The sequence below is a fragment of the Capricornis sumatraensis genome, chromosome 22 (assembly GCF_032405125.1).
Source record: "Capricornis sumatraensis isolate serow.1 chromosome 22, serow.2, whole genome shotgun sequence".
NCBI lineage: Eukaryota > Metazoa > Chordata > Mammalia > Artiodactyla > Bovidae > Capricornis > Capricornis sumatraensis.
The window spans coordinates 5,410,690-5,431,086 of record NC_091090.1 but is presented as its reverse complement, the minus strand read 5'-3'; the positions used below and the strand labels follow the sequence as shown (position 1 = coordinate 5,431,086).

The 20,397-nt window shown below is 37.7% G+C and overlaps 1 protein-coding gene across 1 annotated transcript in view; it reads left to right on the top strand.

Annotated features, from left to right (window-relative positions):
* KHDRBS2 (KH RNA binding domain containing, signal transduction associated 2) overlaps nucleotides 1-20,397 on the top strand; it is a 747,046-nt gene that overhangs the window by 536,594 nt on the left and 190,055 nt on the right. The window lies entirely within an intron of this gene.

The window sequence follows — 20,397 nt, the reverse complement described above, 5'->3', positions numbered from 1 at the left end:
TATTTATGGTTTAAATCACCCCCTGGTTTGTGGTTTTAACTCTTTCATCTTTTAGCTCTTTTTTATGATGTTTGAAGAATGTAGGTTATTCTTTGAATGTGGTAGCATTTGTTAGTTTTTCTTTTACAAAATGTGATTTTTGTGTCTTACATAAGAAATCAATTCAGTTCAGTTGAGTCGCTCAGTCATGTCCGACTCTTTGAGACCCCATGAATCAGAGCACGCCAGGCCTCCCTGTCCATCACCATCTCCCGGAGTTCACTCAGACTCACGTCCATCGAGTCTGTGAGGCCATCCAGCCATCTCATCCTGGGTCGTCCCCTTCTCCTCCTGCCCCCAATCTCTCCCATCATCAGAGTATTTTCCAGTGAGTCAACTCTTTGCATGAGGTGGCCAAAGTACTGGAGTTTCAGCTTTAGCATCATTCCTTCCAAAGAAATCCCAGAGCTGATCTCCTTCAGAATAGACTGGTTGGATCTCCTTACAGTTCAAGGGACTCTCAAGAGTCTTCGCCAACACCACAGTTCAAAACGCATCATCTCCTATTTTATTGTAGTAAAAATCTTCCCATTAGATGTCTTTTGAAAGTGATATTGTTTTTCTTTCCTAATTGAATGACCAGAAACAGATGTTTTGTGTGGTATGTGAACAGCGTTTCTTTTTTATTTTTTTTCCTTCCATGATCACCAATGAAATCAGTGCAATATATTGAGCAGTCTGTTCACATATATACAAGTGTATGTATATAAACATGCAGATCTGTTTCCAAGTTCCCTGGTCGCTAGTTCTCTTTCTGCACGTCTATACAACAGTGACTAATTTTCATAACTTTTTAAAATTGAATCCTGGTATCTAGTCACCCAAGTCCTCTTGTTCCCTCTTCAGGAACATCCTACACTGCTCCGAGCCTGTTTTCCTTCATATAAAAAGCATTGATATATTATTTGGGAAGGAATTAATATCTTTATGAGACTGAGTTTCCAATTTCATTCAAGAAGTTTTATGTTTTCTTTAATATCTTTTAGGCTTCCATATCGGAGAAGGCAATGGCAACCCACTCCAGTATTCTTGCCTGGAAAATCCCATGGATGGAGGAGCCTGATAGGCTGCAGTCCATGGGTTCGCTAAGGGTTGGACACGACTGAACGACTTCACTTTCACTTTTCACTTTCATGCATTGGAGAAGGAAATGGCAACCCACTCCAGTGTTTTCGCCTGGAGAATCCCAGGGAAGGGGGAACTGGTGGGCTGCCGTCTATGGGGTCGCACAGAGTCAGACATGACTGAAATGACTTAGCAGCAGCAGCAGGCTTCCATATTACATGGTAAATTTTTAAAACTTATGTTATTTTAAGATTTGTTTTTATCTTAAAGCAATTTAATTAAATCTTGTATATGAATATAATATCCTGTAATATTACAAAGCTTTTTACTTATTCTAATAATGTGTCTGAAGATTCTTTGAGCCCAGAAATTTGGACCTGTGTGCATTATACTTAAAAAAAAAAAAAGTCTATCAATATTTTAAAACTTCTCTCTTATAACTAAAAAGAACACAGAATTAACAAATTCCAATGAACCTTTCAAATCCTAGACTACTTTCCAGTAATTTTTCACTTTATTTCTGAATTTTTCATGCTTTCTTACTCTCAAAATTTAAGATAAATTTCCCGTCTAAAATGCATTCCTTAGAGGCTAATTTTGTCAGTTCTTAATAGTAATTCTCTAAGTTTTTAATCTGTCTAATATGTTTTCATTTTTACCCTTGTTCACTGAAAGAGAGTTTCACTTGATGTAGAAGTCTGAGTCACCAAATATTGTCTCTCTTTACGTTGAAGGTATTCACCTTGCTTTCATGGTTGTTATTCAGAAGTCAGCCTTGACTGATACAGAACCCATTTATCTCTGGTTTCTTTTAAGACTTTCTCTTCATAGTTGATATACTACTGTTTTTACCCTGAAATGCCTAAGTACGGATTTATTTTTATATATTCTTCTTTAGGTTTTTTAGACTTACTAAATTTGTGGGCTAGATTTTTCAACAATTCTAGAAGCTCTTATAATTTCAAAACTGCCCTTTTTTATTCCAATTGTTATATCATTTTCAAACATTGATTATACCAGAATTTTCTCCTTTTATTTCCTATTCCTCTCATCTGCATGAATGAGGTCTCATCTCATTTTTCAGTTCTTTCTTCCATGTTACATTATTTAATCTGATATTTGACTTACTATAATAGTTATATCTTTAACTTATATTTTGTGTTTCAATCCAGTCACATTCTACTGCCTCCTACTTCTTCTCAGTTAACCATTTCTATTTATGTAAATGTACTGAACACACCTCCATCCTTTCTGCAGTTCTGATACCTGAAGTTTTTCTGAACATCATTCTGAGCTTTGATGTCTGTGTTGGTTCATACTTGAGATGGCTTGTTCCATGATGAATTGTGAGCTCAGAACCGCTGGAACTACACTGAGGCCAGAAGTGCTTCCCAGGCTTGTGGGAGCACTGCCAAACAGAACCATTTAACCAGATCTGGGACTTAAAAGGCTTTGGGTCAATTGATATCATGAATATAGTCCCAAATCCCATATGAATGGAAATCTTTTTGTTTGTTTGTTTTCAGTTTTACTCAAATATCTTTTCAGGAAGTATTTGCATTGGTTTCCTCTGTTAGGTGATTTTTCCCTTATTACCCAATAAAGTGTCATCTTTAAAAGGGTTCCAACATTTTGTGAGTTTTTTTTTTTTTTAACCTGATTTTGACCTTTCTAGTGCTAAAAGTGACTGTATTTCCTATCCATGCATGTATGCAGACTATTAAAAATCAAGAATTAGGCAGCATATATAAGTCGATAGTCCAGGGGAAACGTTTGGCCATAGTGTTTTTGGGTTTTGTTTGTTTGTTTGTTTTATAATGAATGAGAGAGTCTTTAAATTCTGTAGTGCTTTAAAATTTTCAAAAGTTTCACACATACAATTTCATATAATTCCATAATAAAACTATTTCCCTCTACCCCTACTTGACCCCTCTCCCCTTCCCACCCCCAATGGTAACTACTAGGTTTACTCTGTATATTTATGAGTCTGCTTTTTTTTTTTCCCCCTTATTCACTAGTTTGTTGTATTTGTTTAGATTCTACATATAAGTGACATTATACACTATTTATTTTTCTCTGTCTGACTTATTTCACTCAACATAATGCCCTCCAAGTCCATCTATGTTGCTGCAAATGGCAGTATTTTGTTCCTTTTTTGACTGAGTAATATTCCATAGTATATATGCACTATATCTTCTTTATCTATTCATCTGTTTATGGGTGCTTAGGTTGCTTCCATACCTGTGGCCACAGAGCTTTCTCACTTTTCTGAAATCCCATTTTCTAACTATTTGGGGCTCTGTTATTTTTATATCTGCTCACCTGTATAATGAAAAAAATACAGATTTTAAAATAGAGGCTTCCCAGGAGACACAGTAGTAAAGCAATGGCCTGCAGTGTAGAAGACTCAGGTGTGATCCTTGTGTCAGGAAGGTCCCCTGGAGAAGAAATGGCAACCCACTCCAGTATTCTTGCCTGGGAAATCCCATGGACAAAGGAACCTTGTAGGTTATAGTCCATGGAATCACTAAGAGTTGGGCACTACTTAGCAACTAAGCATACACACATATGCACATTTTAAAATATATATTTTTCCCTCATGTTTAGGCCTAAAAAGCTTTTCTGAATTTCTTATCCATAGTACCCAGGATCCAAAAGAGAAAAGCTCCTGAAAAACTTTTTTGAAGACTTTATCCACATCTATACATAATCTTAAATGTATACATTTCAGTGTATATTATGAGTTGAATACTGAGCAAATATACTATATCATTTGCATATGTTCTTAGAGAATTTGGTGACCATACAGCTCTTATGTAAAAACTGGCTGTTGTATATTATATTACAAAGTTAATAATTTAAAAAATGATAAAAGTAGAAAATGAAATAAGAAGATTCAATACTAACTCATATATCCCCTTATAAGTAAATTTAACCCTTACAGATTATAAAGAAACACAAACTTTATATACTATCACATCAAAAACACACCATTTATGCTTTTTTTTTTAATGGAAAGGAAGATTTTTGGAAGTGAAACATTGTCTCTCAAATGCAAACAGCTGTTAACTTAATGTAGAATAGCAAGTAGGAATAAATGCTTCTGAAGTGCTCATTCAGTTGTTCCAGAGATTAAAAAAAAAAAAAAAACAATCAATCAAATAAGTCTGGTTTGACAGTCTGACAGTGAAAGTCCATGTGATGTTGTACTATCTTTTAATAAATGAATTTACAACATACCAAGAATTTCAAAGCATTACAGGGAGTAAGAGTTGCTACAAATGATTTATAATCACATCAACCCAGCTTGAGATTTATGAGATCGTACTGTTCAATCAATTCTAAAGCTATGAAGGTAAACTCCATGTATGTAAATAGCCTGCAGTTCACTCTGGAGTTGGGTAAACTAACCTGCAGTATGTTACTAACATGATTTTTACTTAAAGGTGCTATGGCAATTTCAATTGTCTTTTTTAAAAATATGTAATAACAGTTGTATTTTCCTTTATCCATGGAAAGATTGATTATAGATTCTATGAGGCTCCAGAGAAAATCATACTCTTACACCAGTCTTGATTTTTTTTCTTTCTTCACTATGCATCCCTATTCCTTATTGTGAATTCTAGTTGATAATTTGTGAAAATTGTAAGGCTTTAATTATAGTTAAATGATGACATATAAAAGGGACACCATGAAAATGTCATGGGAATTTAGAGAAAAGTTTAATCATTCTTTTAACCCATATTCTGAAAGTTATATTTTCAAATTCATCTTAATCTATGCAGTCATTTCACTTCATAAGTTGAAATGAATATGCTATTATATCCAAGATTAATCTGGCATATAGTTTCCATATATTTCTGAAATAATTAGTTAGAACATTACTGGAGTCCATTCAGTTCAGTTCAGTTGCTCAATCGTGTCCAGTTCTTTGTGACCCCATGAATCGCAGCACACGAGGCTTCCCTGTCCATCACCAACTCCCAGAGTTTACCCAAACTCAAGTCCATCGAGTCGATGATGCCATCCAGCCATCTTATCTTCTGTCATCCCCTTCTCCTCCTTTCCACAATCCCTCCCAGCATCAAACTCTTTTCCAATGAATCAACTTTTTGCACAAGGAGGACAAAGTATTAGAGTTTCAGCCTTAGTATCAGTCCTTCCAATGAACACCCAGGACTGATCTCCTTTAGAATGGACTGATTGGATCTCTGCAGTCCAAGGGACTCTCAAGATTCTTCTCCAACACCACAGTTCAAAAGCATCAATTCTTCAGCACTTAGCTTTCTTTACAGTCCAACTCTCATATCTATACATGACCACTGGAAAAACCATAGCCTTGATTAGATGGACCCTTGTTGGCAAAGTAATATCTCTGCTTTTTAATGGGCTATCTATGTTGGTCATAACATCCTTCCAAGGAGTAATCATCTTTCAATTTCATGACAGCGATCACCATCTGCAGTGATTTTGGAGCCCCCAAAAATAAAGTCTGAAGTCCATTAAGTCCATTTTTGAGTCCACCTTAAAAATAAGGTAGTAGAGGCAAATCCAGGAAGGCCAGTTAATTAAAGTATATTTTATACTATTATCATTACTGAAATTACTATGAGTGAGTGAGTGAAAGTTGCTCATTGGTGTCCAGCTCTTTGAGACACCATGGATTGTAGCCCACCAGGCTCCTCTGTCCATGGAATTATCCAGGCAAGAATACTAGAGTGGTTTGCTATTCTCTTCTCCAGGGGATCTTCCCAACTCAGGGATCAAACCCAGGCCCCCTGTATTGCAGGTAGATTCTTTCCCATCTGAGCCACCAGGGAAGCCTGAAATTACTATGTCATATTATTAAATGTGTCCAAAGCAAGTTTAGAGCTGTACTCATCAACACAATATTTGAAGGGACTTGCCACTCATGATTGTTCTCATATTCTGGACAGACAAACTATGCAAAAACACAGGATGAACAGCCACTGTATTGTTTGCTGGCCTCGCTCAGAAATTCTAGGAGTGTGCCTGGACCTTTTCAAGCACCTGCAAGCCTTAAAAAGCACTGCTCTTGAGGTCTCATCAGAAAATGCACCCATACTCCTAGGGGAAAGCACAAAGGAAAAACATGATGGTTTTAGAAAACAGCACAATAACTCAGTATCTTGGGAAAGAATCTTCTAAATATATCTTCTAACCAAAGAGGCAAAAGGAAAGCTTTAAAATACAACTTTCATCTAAAATAAGAAATAGCACACAATTATCTTTCAAAATAAAGTGACTGTAACATGGGCTTCATGGGCTTTTCATTACACCCCACAATATTCTTCTATTTTCAGATAAATTAAAACCATGAGAATTTAAGCATATTTATAAAGATTGAGGGACTTCCTTTAAACTCAGTTACCTGTCCTGGGTAAAAATAAGTATGTGATATAGAAGCCAAAATCAAGGTGGCTTTTTTTTTCTGTTATTAGCAGGGCAACAGACTAGTTACCAGGTTGGGGCTGAATCAGCATCATCTACTTTCAATCGCACCAGCGGTGAAGATCAGATATTAAAGCATGAACACGTGTGTCAGGGATCCCACTGTGGACCATGAATGTAATAAAGGGGCAGGGAAGGAGAGGCACAGAGAAATTAAAATACAAAATAGAGAATGAAAGTACAAAATGAAAATTTAACATCAGACATGAGAGAGGTGGGAAAAATCAACTGGATTACAAACTCACTATACCCAAGTAAAGGGAAAAGGAAGTGAGACTGGAATTAGAACTTGGTGGACAGAAACCTCAGGTATAGCTCAAACTGAACGTGAGAATGGTAATGTTGCTGTTAGTTTTTGTTCTGATAAAAATCAGAGCTGGAAACAAGGAGTTGGGCAGAGATGGTTTATTTAAGAGGATATAAGTGAGGTACTTACCCAATAGCCAAAATTTAAGGAGTGGTCTGATTGAAATCTTGCAGATGGTGACTGCAGCTGTGAAATTAAAAGACACTTGCTCCTTGGAAGAAAAACTATGACAAACCTAGACAGCATATTTAAAAGCAGAGACATTACTTTGCAAACAAAGGTCCATCTAGTCAAGGCTATGGTTTTTCCAGTGGTCATGTATGGATGTGAGAGTTGGACTGTGAAGAAAGCTGAGCACCGAAGAATTGATGCTTTTGAACTGAGGTTTGGAGAAGACTCTTGAGAGTCCCTTGAACTGCAAGGAGATCCATCCAGTTCATTCTAAAGGAGATCAGTCCTGGGTGTTCATTGGAAGGACTAATGCTAAAACTGAAACTCCAATACTTTGGTCACCTCATGTGAAGAGTTGACTCATTGGAAAAGACTCTGATGTTGGGAGGGGCTGGAGGCAGGAGGTGAAGGGGACGACAGAGGATGAGATGGCTGGATGGGATCACTGACTCGATGAACACGAATTTGAGTAAACTCCAGGAGTTGGTGATGGACAGGGAGACCTGGTGTGCTGTGATTCATGGGGTCACAAAGAGTCGGACACGACTGAGAGACTGAACTGAACTGAATGGAACGCTCATAAACTGCAACCGTAAATCAGCAAATGAGTTAATGATTGCCTCTGGATAGTGATGTATGATGGAAAACAGATGAAGAAAGGTACTCAAGCATTGCACTCGGTAGCTGCTGAAAAAATTAAAGTTCCATCTTTATTAAAACAAACAAAAAAGCTGTTTAAGGGATGTTATGAATTGTTGTGCCCTGGTAGCCAAATAATTATTGTGTCAAATGGGTGTGTTTTATAATAAATGCTGCCATATCAATTGTACTTTTTAGTGCTATCTGTTGTAGATGATTCATTCTGTTCCCTGGAAGTTGCAAGTGTGGGGCTTATTTGGAAAGATGTAGTCAAGCTTGTCCCAGCAGAGTACATGGAAATACCAAGAGTTTAATTCATAATACCAAGACCTGAGCCTGTCATCAGTAAGAACACAATACATATTTATTAAAAGGCTGCTTACAAAGTGGGAGAATAACATTAATGCTTGTAAACCAAATGAATCTTCTTGATCTAGTTTACTATTTATATCTACTCTGCTTTATTTTAAACATAAAGATGAAAATTTTCAAGGTTCAATTCTTTTATGTTGTTAATGCATTTGAGATATTCATTGAATAGCTTTCTACATTAAAAGCACTGTTATAAGAAAAGAGATAAATTTAAAGACACAGATACTGCCCTTGAGAGGACTTATGATCTAGAAACCATGCAAAATCATGCCTAGCACAAGTATTTTATTACCTATATTCAGAGTATTTAGATAGCAATAAGGTGGAGCAAACTGGAAAAAAAATGCTTAAACTGAGACTGGTTGACTCTAATTAAAGCTTTTAGAAGCTTGGCTTACCTTAAATATAAGGAAACTAGCATTTGTTGTGATTAGTACTACCAGAACTCAAATGCCCTAAAATTTTGGGCTTTAAGTTGTTTTAAGGACTACTTTATGGTTACAAATTCAGTTATATTTTGATAAAAATTTTAACTCTCAAATATAATTCCAGAATATAATAAACACATATGGAACAGATGGTCCCCAAGAATCACTGAGGCCTATTGTTAGGACTCCATGTCTGTTTCACTCTAAAAAGATCATTTTATATATTATCAGGGAATAGAAGATGGGAGCTTAGACAGAGTCAGTTTTTATACTTCCACAGAGAATAGGATGAAAATTTCATCTCTCCCTGGATCAAACCCCTGAGCTTAATGAGCTCAGCTTGAGCAGCAGCACTGAGGGTTCACTTTTAAATGAAACAGGACAAAGGCCACAGGTGAGACCAGATCATCACTGCCATGTGCAGTCATACATACAACCTCTCCCTCTTGGCTATGGGCACCATCAGTGTTTTTGTCTCTCTTGGTGCCCAGGACTTCTGTGAGAGGCACCAGCTAAGCATCAGCTGCCAGGGTCCAGCCCCGGTGGATCCAGTGAATTCGAAGGGTGGACGGCATTGGCATGGAAAGACTTGTTTATTTATTAATATAAGATTAGATTAAGAAACTATAGTGTAGTAGGAAGATTAAGTGGAGGAAGAGGGCTGAATAGCTTGGTTTATGCGGAAGACCAATAAAATTCCAGACAAGGAATTTGCACCATCTACGTTGGGCCACCGGCGCCCGCTTGAATATCTAAGGGTGCCTCGCCTTAGGCTCCCTTTCACGCGGGTCTTAATAACCAGGGCAAATAAGTATACCTGGCGAGCCTCCACGCCCCAGATGGAAATTCAGCCTGAAATTAAAGTAAAGAGCAGAGAGAGGGAAAGGGAGAGAAAAAGAGAGAGAGAGAGAGACAGGGGGGGAGCCAGATTCCCAAGAAACCAGGCCAAGACTAGTCCGAGAGACTGGTCCGAGAATCTGGTCCCGTCCTTTATTGTTCAGAAGGCCTTTTATACTTTTGATAAAACATGGAGATCAATGGGTAACACAAAGTTATGCAGCGTTAGCAGTCCAGACTCTTATCAAAACCAGGCTTTTTTCTCTGCATACCTAATTGTATACACAAGTCTTAGGTAATTTACATCATCTTCTAGCCAAAAGGGCCAATTAACATTTTACAGCCTTTTTTCTGATAAGGGTTTGTCAACCACAAGACTTATTTGTGTTGATCTTCCCAAGGTCTGGTGCCACTCTCAGAAAGCACTAAATAAAGTTACATTCTTACATAGCAAGGATACAGCAACTTATAACAAGTAGAGGGAGTACAGTGATTTACAGCAAAAGAGAAGCAATTAACTCAAAAGTCTAGTGTTGCTCGCATCAAAACTACTATGTATCTTTTTCTACATCCTGCTTACATTAACATCTTTTCAGGTGCCTAAAAGATAAAGAATAAGGAGGTCTGGCAGCAATCCTTGAGTCAACAGTGAAAACCCTCTACCAATATAATTTTTAACTCTTTAGAAAAGGCTCTGTATCTTTAAGATGTCTCTCGCAGTTGCGGGGCTGTAAGCAATTCACAAGCTGTAAGCTTTGTGCCTCTTGCGGTTGAGGGGCTGTAAGCAATTCACAAGCTGTAAGAGGTCTGGGGAACCTATTAGGCAGGCTAGAGAGCTATCAGAGGGGTTTAACTGAAACATCCCTTTCAAATGCAGAAGACTAAAACCCTGAATTGACTTTTTTCCAGAGAATATCAGAAAAGCGGAAAAGCAGAGCACAAAAGCCGGCAGATTTTTGTTGGGGTACATGCTTAGGAATTTCCAGAGGGGTCCCTGAAGTCTGAGCACGCCTTGCGTATGTCAGCTTCCTTCCTCATGACCTTGTCACGGGTGGGATTCCTCACACTGGCTCCCGGCAATCAGCCTCAGCTACTAGATATAATTTTATCTGTTAGAACTTTGTTCTTATTGCAGAGGATTTTAAACTTCAAATTGTGCCCCTCTTTCCTTTTTTGTTTGCTCGTTATTAGGAAGCATGTGTCCAAAGAATAGATAGTAGCTTTCACCATTGTTTGCTGCATCAAGTTTTAACAGAATTTAGCTTTTAGTTACTGTGGGCTTCCCAGATGGTGCTAGTGGTAAAGAACCTGCCTGTCAATGCAGGAGACAAGAAATGTAGATTCCATCCCTGCCTGAGGAAGATCTCTTGAGGGCATGGCAACCCATTAAATTATTCTTTCCTGGAGAGTTTGATGAACGGAGGAGCCTGGTGGGCTACATTCTACAGGTTCACAAAGAGTTGGGCACAACTGAAGTGACTTAGCATGCAAATACACACTAGACTGTGTGTTACAATGGTCTTGGACTATATGAAGTGTGATACTGCAAGCAACCAAACAAAATCGTATTTGTGTTGTCTATTTTTATGATGTCAAAAGTCATTATTTGTAATAATGTGAAAAAAAAATCCCATGCTACTAGTTTGACATAGGGAAACATTATATACCTAAATATATGCAATTTTAATGTCATTTTGCAGCATGAATCTAGCTCTTTTTTGGTCCAAATCTCTAACAATTTGAAGACAGGTTTTTAGCATTCACTTGAAAATTCTCTAAAATGTCCCTCTGGTGGCTCAGACAGTAAAGAATCTGCCCACAATGCAGGAGACCCTGGCTATCCACTCCAGTATTCTTGCCTGGAGAAACCCATGGACAGAGGAGCCTGATGGGATACAATCCATGGGATCACAAAAAGTCAGACACGACTGAGCAACTACCACTTTCACTTTCTACTTGCACTATTTTCTATTCTTGCTCTAGCAATAATTGAGGACAAACAGTATTATGTAAAGTTGACAAAAACTTGCATAAATATTTTCACCACAAATATTTCACTCAAAATCAATGCACAATTTATCATATTTTATTCTTTTCTCCAGTGGGGGAGAATGGCAAAACTAGAAGAGCCAGTCATTAAATTCTACACTTCTTTTCTCCTCCACATTCTTCATCATCCACATTGAACTACTTCTTTCAATGTCCCTATGATATGCTACATCTTCCTTTTGAGTGATATGTTTGCTTATTTCTTCTGTAAGACTATCCGAACACCTGAGTTTTTGATTTTTCACTGACTTTCAATAGCTCATTAACACATTAATTTTCTCTATATCTTCATCACTTTTTACTTCTTGGCTAACTTTCTTATTTAACTAATCATTGTAATTTTACTGTCATGATAAAATTGGGAAAATTATGTTCAAAATTGGAAAATGAGTATGCCAAGATTGTATATTATCACTCTAGTTATTTAACTTATATGAAGTTAAATCCTGCAAAATTCTGGGCTGGATGAAGCACAAGCTGGATTCTAGGTTGCCAGGAAAAATATCAATAACCTCAGATATACAGATAACATCACCCAAATGACAGAAAACAAAGAGGAACTAAAGAGCCTCTTGATTAAAGTGAAAGAAGAAAGTGAAAAAGCTGGCTTAAAAATTCAACATTCATGAAACTAAGATCATGGCATCCAATCCTATCAATTCATGGCAAATAGATGGGGGAAAAATGGAAACAGTGACAGACTTTCTTTTATTGGGCTCCCAAATCACTGTGTAAAATGACTACAGCCATGAAATTACACTTGCTCCTTGGAAGAAAAACTATAAAAAATGTAGACAGAATATTAAAAAAGGAGAGACATCACTTTGCAAACAAAGGTCCATATAGTCAGCTTTTCCAGTTCTCATGTACAGATGTGAGAGTTAGACCATAAAGAAGGCTGAGCACTGAAGAACTGATGCTTTCAAACTGTGGTGCTGGAGAAGACTCCTGAGAGTCCCTTGGACAGCAAGGAGATCAGACCAGTCAATCCTAAAAAAAAAATTGGCCTTGAATATTCATTGGAAGGACTGATGATGAAGCTAAAGCTCCAAATCTTTGGCCACCTGATGTGAAGAGACACATCAGGAAAGACCCTAATGCTGGGAAAGACTGAGGGCAGAGGAGAAGCGGGCAACGGAGGATGAGATGACTGTATAGCATCACCGACTCAATGGATATGAGTTTGAGCAAACTCCAGGAGACACTGAAGGACGGGGAAGTCTGGAGTGCTACAGCCTATGGGGCACAAAGAGTAAAAACCAGATGAATGACTGAACAATAACATCATACTAAGCCCAAAACCATACATTAAAAAAAAAAAAAACCTGAAAGAGACATAGATAGTTTATTAACTTACCAATGTCACACACACACACACACACACACACACACACACACACACTAGCAAAGCTGGGATTTAAACCTCGACAATAATGGACCCTGTACATCTGATGGTCAAACACTTTCACGTCCTTGGATATTGGTCATGGGCTCTGTCCTTTTACTCACTCATCCATCTCTTCAGTTCCACAGTCACTCTCTTAAAAATTCGTTCTTTAGGCCCTTGCTTCAAGCCATCCTTTGCTAGACAGAGGCTATCTAATGCAAAGCAATTAGAAAACAGTCACAATGTAGACTGAGGGTATAGAGAAATCACACAGATAAGCACAGAAATAAACATATAATTACAAATTATAATCTGATTCCTATGTAAGAAAAATAGAGAACTATTATAAGACATTATGATTGGAAACTCAGTGAAGCTTTTTTTCTTGAGCTTTAAGATGAGATAGGCTTTAAAATGAGATCTGGAGGGTGTGAAAATTAGCCATTTATAGCTATGAAAATACCATTCCAGATTTATTTGCAAGATCCCTCCAGTGGAAAAGTGTTGGACTATTAAAAGAATTGTAGGATTGCTAGAACATTGTAAGTCTGGAGGATAACTTTCAGAAATGATCCTGGGAGCTAAGCAGAGCTAGATTTGTCAACAAATTTTACTCCAGATTTTGTTGTTGTTGCCTTTACTTTCACCTTATGCAATAAGAAATCTTTGAATCAAGAGAATATATGAACACATTTGTATGTTTTAAAGATCACCTTAATTGCAGCATAGAAAATAAATCAGAAGAAGCAAGTAAAGAAATAGGGACCAGTTATGAAGCCACAATAATTCTTCAATTGAAAGATGTTAATAGCTTGGCTTGGGTGGTGACAAGAGAGATGGTGAAAAGTGGGTGGATTCAGGTATATTTCTATTTAAACACAATCACAGGAGCCTGAATAAATTACAGATCATGTCTAGGTTTTAGTGTATTTATATCTGTCTTGCATTCTTCACCATCTATAGGGTTGAAAACCTGTTGCTGAGCCCTAAAGACACCAATATTCTTGGCGTCTGAAGGAGAAGAATTCAATCCAGGGCCAATGACAATGCCTGATCACTCAGAATTTTTGTGTAATAAAGTTTTATTAAAGTATAAAAGAGAAAGAGAAAGCTTCTGACATAAACATCAGAAGGGGGCAGAAAGACTACCCCCCACTCCCCCTCCCACTAACCTTTAGCAGTGTGTTATATACCTATCAGCATGCTGTTAATTAGAGAAAGGATATATCCCAAAACTCAGAGTGGCACCAGGCCCCTCACCCACAACATGCATTTTGAGATAATATTGGCACCAGGTGAGTCATCCTGGGCCATAAAATGATTGGCATGAATCTTGAAGAAAGGCAGGTTTCCAAGTAAATATATAGATTCATTAACATAGATTAAGAGAACAGTGTATGAGTAAAACATACAGGTTTGTTGAGCCCTTATAGGTTCTGAGTCTTAAGTGAAACTGACTTGAAAGAGAGTCTAAGGTAAATACATGGTTCATTAACATAGCTTAAAAAAATTTCCATAAGAAAAATGCACTGGTCAACTCAGGGTTTGAGAAAAGCTAAGTTGAGGTGGAACCAGATGGCAACACAGAGTTTTAAGAGGAACCTCTTTAAATTTGTAGAGAAGGGGAAAAAATCTAACACTTGCTTGTTTCCTCCTGCCTCTTAAGAGAGAAATAAAAAATGTCTGACATTTGCAACCTAATTCCTCCATTTGGAGACCCCTGGCCTTCCTGCCTGTTACCCTCTCAAGGTGAAGAAAGAAATATAAATTAAACAGCTTTGATTTCTTAGAAGAGATAATAGAGTGTTTTCATTATTGTATTATAACAATAGTGTATGTGATTATTTTTGGGGTAAACTGTATACAGAAGAAATATTCCAAAGATATATGAAATAATATTAAGAATAAAAAAACTCATGTACTCTGTTTATGAGACAGTGAGTCATATGATGGCCTTTTCTTCAATTTTTTATATCTTTGATTTAGGCACTAAGGCAATGGCACCCCTCTCCAGTGCTCTTGCCTGGAAAATCCCATGGATAGAGGAGCCTGGTGGGCTGCAGTCCATGGGGTCACTGAGGGTCGGACATGACCCAGCAACTTCACTTTCACTTTTCACTTTCATGCACTGGAGAAGGAAATGGCAACCCACTCCAGTGTTCTTGCCTGGAGAATCCCAGGGACGGGGAATCCTGGTCGGCTGCCGTCTATGGGGTCGCACAGAGTTGGACACGACTGAAGAGACTTAGCAGCAGCAGCAGCAAATATAAGTGCAACTTACTATAATAAGTGCTGCTGGTAGTGGTTTAGTTATTAAGTCATGTCCAAGTCTTGTGAAACCATGGACTATAGCCTGCCAGGCTCCTCTGTCTATTCTCCAGGCAAATACTGGAGCGTGTTGCCATTTCCTTCTCCAGGGCATCTTCCTGACCCAGGGATCAAACCTGAGTCTCCTGTGTTGCAGGCAGATTCTTTATCAACTGAGCTATGAGTGAAGCCCATTATAATAAGTATTCCATACCAACCCTGAACCAGGACCATTTATCATAATTCTTATGGAAAAACCCACATATTGGAAGGAAAAGAATGATCAAATTAGTGTGCCTTCCTTTGTGCCTTTTGGAAGTTATTCTCCTTCCCTTTCCTTAGTTCTAAAGAAAAGTGTACTGTGTTTAATATATTTCTGACGTTTATACCAAAAGAGCTTTTTTTGTCATTATCTAGGATTAATGGGAATTCTCTTCCTATGGTCAACTGATGGGGTGTCTGCATTATTCTACTCCTAAAGGAATATAGGTTCTTCACCTCAATGTGTGGTTTGGATAATAGGCAGGTGCTATAGGTTGCCTGAGATGTTGAATGAGGGTTTCTTCACCAAACTTGATCAGAATGCATTTCCATATATCAGGCAAGATCTTAATTGGCTCTCCGAGCCAGAAGAAAACACTAGTGATAACTAGTCATTAATGCAGTTTCCATACGGTGTCTAGTGCTGGCAGGAAAAAAAAAAAAAAAAGACAGTTGGTCTTTATCCTTCTAATCCTTGAGTTAGGAGCCGTCCTGGCCAGGGTGGTCACTCCTCACCTGTCCCCACAAATCATACACTCACAACACTGAAGGAAAGAGGAAACAGGGCAGGAATATTCACTCTTGTTTCTATCTTACAATAAGACTTTCTCCACTCCAGAGTCATGGATTCATTGCCTTTCATTCTGGGTTTCATCCAAAAAGAAATTTATTTTTTTCTTTAGCATTTGTATATTAGAAAATAAATTATTGAAGTTTCTATACATTATTGAAATTTCTCCACCAAAAGAGACAACTGGTGTCTTAGATGTTGGTGCCTAAGGAAGAGATGAGCTCCAGAGTAAAAGAGTTTGGTGAAAGCAGATGCAGAAAAGCTTGCAGAATCTTGTGCATCCTATATCCCTCTCATTCTCTATTCTTTCAGGAGATGTTAAAATGTGGACATTTTATGATTCCACACAGTTATGGAAAGATCCCTTGGAGAATGGAACAGCTACACACTCCAGAATTCTGGCCTGGAGAATTCCATGGACAGAGCTTGGCAGGCTACAGTCCATGAGGTCACAGAGTCAGATATTGTGACTTTCACTTTCACAAAACGTGGAGCAATGCTGTACATATTGAATAGTATGAGATGCTCATCTACTAATGATTTGTCTTCAATCAGTGATAGAATAAAGCATGTTCTGATTTGTGAACTACTTTTTTCTTGTTGCAACTTAAAAGTTAAATCCAACAATGTGTGCAAGTTTCAAAAATATTATGCTTGCTTTACAAAGAGTCTGTGCATGATTGAAATCTGGACATGCACATAGGATAGAAAAGTTCTTGATTTAGGGTAAACTCAGAATGCTATTCTCCATCTATGTGTTTGAGTCCCCTTTGCAAGATTTTTGCAAGACCCCTTATATCCCACGTCTAGGGAGACTGTGTCATAGATGAATGTATTTCTGTTCAGTTCAGATCAGTTCAGTTCAGTTGCCCAGTCGTGTTCGACTCTTTGTCCCCCCATGAATCGCAGCACACCAGACCTCCCTGTCCATCACCAACTCCCGGAGTTCACTCACTACTGCTCAATAGGTAAATTCTTAAGCTTCAGTAACGTGTTTTTGAACATATAAATGCTAAAGAAAAAGAGTAGATTTCTATCTGTATAGGATGATAGAAGAATTTTAAACTTCTGTCAACACTAACTAATTGATATATAAATACTCTGGTCTCCTAAAAGTAATATGGCGATTGCAGATTCCTTAACTTTAGTGCTATTAATCTATTCTATGTATCTGTATATATTTGTATTTTTTACCTAGAATTTTTACCTAATGTGTATAACACTAAATATAGCCACAGCATAATTATTTTTAGCCAATTGACACTTCATCTTTTCTAAATTGAAGAGAGGTCATAGATGTTCATTTTATCTGTCTAGCTAGTTACAGCACTGATGCCTGAATATAAATCAGATACATCTGTTGCAAATAAGGCAGTCACAGGATTTTTCATGCTGCAGGCATATATTTATTATTTATTAGAAGTATTAAAAATGTGTCCCACCTAATTTTATCTGAGTAGATAGATAATAAAACATGAACATTTTCATACAGTGAAAAATTAAAAAAAAAAAAAAAAACAGACTGTCTGATCTTCCTAAGCATGTGTGATGCAAGCTTCCATCCAAGATGCATCTATCTTTCATATGGAAAAACTACAAAACTTGCCTTATTTGGAGTTTGTGTGTAAAGGAAATCTAGGACAGTATTTGGAATGCATGAACTAAGCTTCCTGCATTGACTACCAAAACAACTACCTAGAGAGGAGAAAGTTCTAGAGTAGTTTAAATTATCACTCTGTGTCAAGGAAAATGGTGGCAGAGAAGAGATGATTCTAGTTGCTATTACTAGTCAGATGCCTAATCCCCTAAACAGTTCTGATTCCATATGGAAGATGGTGTGGGGAAAAAATAAAAAAATTCAGAATCAGAAGACATTCCAGCTTTACGCTTGCTGAGTCAGGTGATCTTATGTATAACACTTAATTCGTCCTGAACCTCAGGATGACCACTTCAGAACAAGGCAAAGATTCACATAGATGGTTGATCACAATCAGTGTTGTCATCCGGGGGAAAAAAAAAAATGAGATAAACAAGTTTTCCGTATGTGCATGAAGGGCTGAGGAAATAATGATGGCCATTCAGTTCAGTTCAGTTCAATCTGTTCAGTCATGTCCGACTCTTTGTGACCCATGGACTGCAGCACTCCAGGCCTCGTTGTCCATCACTAACTCCCGGAATTTACTCAAAATTGTGTCCATTGAGTCGGTGATGCCATCCAACCATCTCATCCTCCATCATCCCCTTCTCCCATCCTCGATCTTGCCCAGCATGAGGAACTTTTCAAATGAATCAGCTCTTCACATGAGGTGGCCAAAGTATTGGGGTTTCAGCTTCAATATCAGTCCTTCCAATGAATATTCAGGACTCATTTCCTTTAGGATGGACTGGTTGGATCTCCTTGCAGTCCAAGGGACTCTCAAGAGTCTTCTCCAACACCACAGTTAAAAAGCATCAGTTCTTTGGGGCTCAGTTTCTTTATAGTCCAGCTCTCACATCCATACATGATTACTGGGAAAACCGTAGCCTTGACTAGACGGACATTTGTTGACAAAGTAATGTCTCTGCTTTCTAATATGCTGTCTAGGTTTTAATATGCTGTCATAACTTTTCTTCCAAGGAGCAAGCGTATTTTAATTTCATGGCTGCAATCACCATCTGCAGTGATTTTGGAGCCCAGAAAAATAAAGTCATCCATTGTTTCCATTGTTTCCCCATCTATTTGCCATGAAATGATGGGACCAGATGCCATGATCTTAGTTTTCTGAGTGTTGAGCTTTAAGCCAACTTTTCCTCTCTCTTCTTTCACTTTCATCAAGAGGCTCTTTAGTTCTTTTTCACTTTCTGCCATAAGGGTGGAATCAGCCATAGGTATACATATATCCTCTCCCTTTTGAAACTTTCTCCCATCTCCCTCCCCATCCCACCCATCTAGGTTGATACAGAGCCCCTGTTTGAATTTCCTGAGACATACAGCAATTTCCCATTGGCTATGTATTTTATATATGGTAATATAAATTTCCATATTATTCTTTCCATACATCTCACCCTCTCCTCACCTCTCCCCATGTCCATAAGCCTGTTCTCTATGTCTGTTTTTCCATTGTTGCCCTGTAAATAAATTCTTCAGTACCATTTTTCTAGATTCCATATATATGTGTTAGAATACGGTATGTAGGTTTCTCTTTGTGACTCACTTCACTCTGTATAATAGGTTCTAGGTTTATCCACCTCATTAGAATGGACTCAAATGTGTTCCTTTTTATGGCTGAGTAATATTCCATTGTGTATATATGCCACAACTTCTTTATCTATTCATCTGTCAATGGGCATCTAAGTTGCTTCCATGTTCTAGCTATTGTAAATATTACTGCAGTGAACAATGGGATACATGTGTCTCTTTCAATTTTGGTTTCCTCAGGGTATATGGCTAGGGGTGGAATTTCTGGGTCATATGGTGGTTTGATTCCTAGCTTTTTAAGGAATCTCCATAGCATCTTCCATAGTGCCTGCATTATTTAACATTCCCATCAACAGTTCAAGAGTATTCTCTTTTCTCCACATCCTCTCCAGTATTTATTGGTTATAGACATTTTGATGAGGGCCATTCTGACCAAAATGAGGTGATATCTTATTGTAGTTTTGATTTGCATTTCTCTAAAAGTGAGAAGTGTTGAGCATCTTTTCATGTGTTTGTTAGTCATCTGTATGTCTTCATTGGAGAAATATCTGTTTAGGTCTTTTTCCCACTTTTTAATTGGGTTGTTCATTTCTCTAATTTTGAGTTGTTTGAGCTGCTTGTACATTTTGGAATCCATTGTCTGTTGTTTCTTTTTCTATTTTCTCCTATTCTGAGGGTTCCTTTTTCACCTTGCTTATGGTTTCCATTGCTGTGCAAAAGCTTTTAAGTTTAATCAGATCTCACTTATTTACTTTTGTTTTTATTTCCATTCCTCTAGGTGGTGGGTCATAGAGATTCTTGTCTTGATTTATGTTGTAGAGTGTTCTGCCTATACTTTCCTCTAAGAGTTTTATAGTTTTTGGTCTTGCATTTAGGTCTGTAATCCATTTTGAGTTTATCCTTGTGTATGGTGTTAAGAAGTGTTCTAATTTGATTCTTTTCCATGTAACTGTTCAGTTTTCCTGGCACGATTTATTAAAGAGGCTGTCTTTATCCCATTGTATATTTTTGCCCTGTTTGTCAAAATAAGGTACCTATAGGTGCATGGGTTTATTTCTGGGCTTTCTGTCTTGTTCCACTGGTCAATATTTCTGTTTTTGTGCCAGTACCATACTGTCTTGATGACTGTAGCTTTGTAGTATAACCTGAAGTCAGGAAGCTTGATTCCTCTAGGTCCATTCTTCTTTCTCAAGACTGCTTTGGCTATTCAGGGCCTTTTGGGTTTTCATAAGAATTGTGGAACTTTTTGTTCCAGTTCTGTGAAAAATGTCATTGATAATTTGATAGGGATTGCATTAAATCTGTACTATAGTC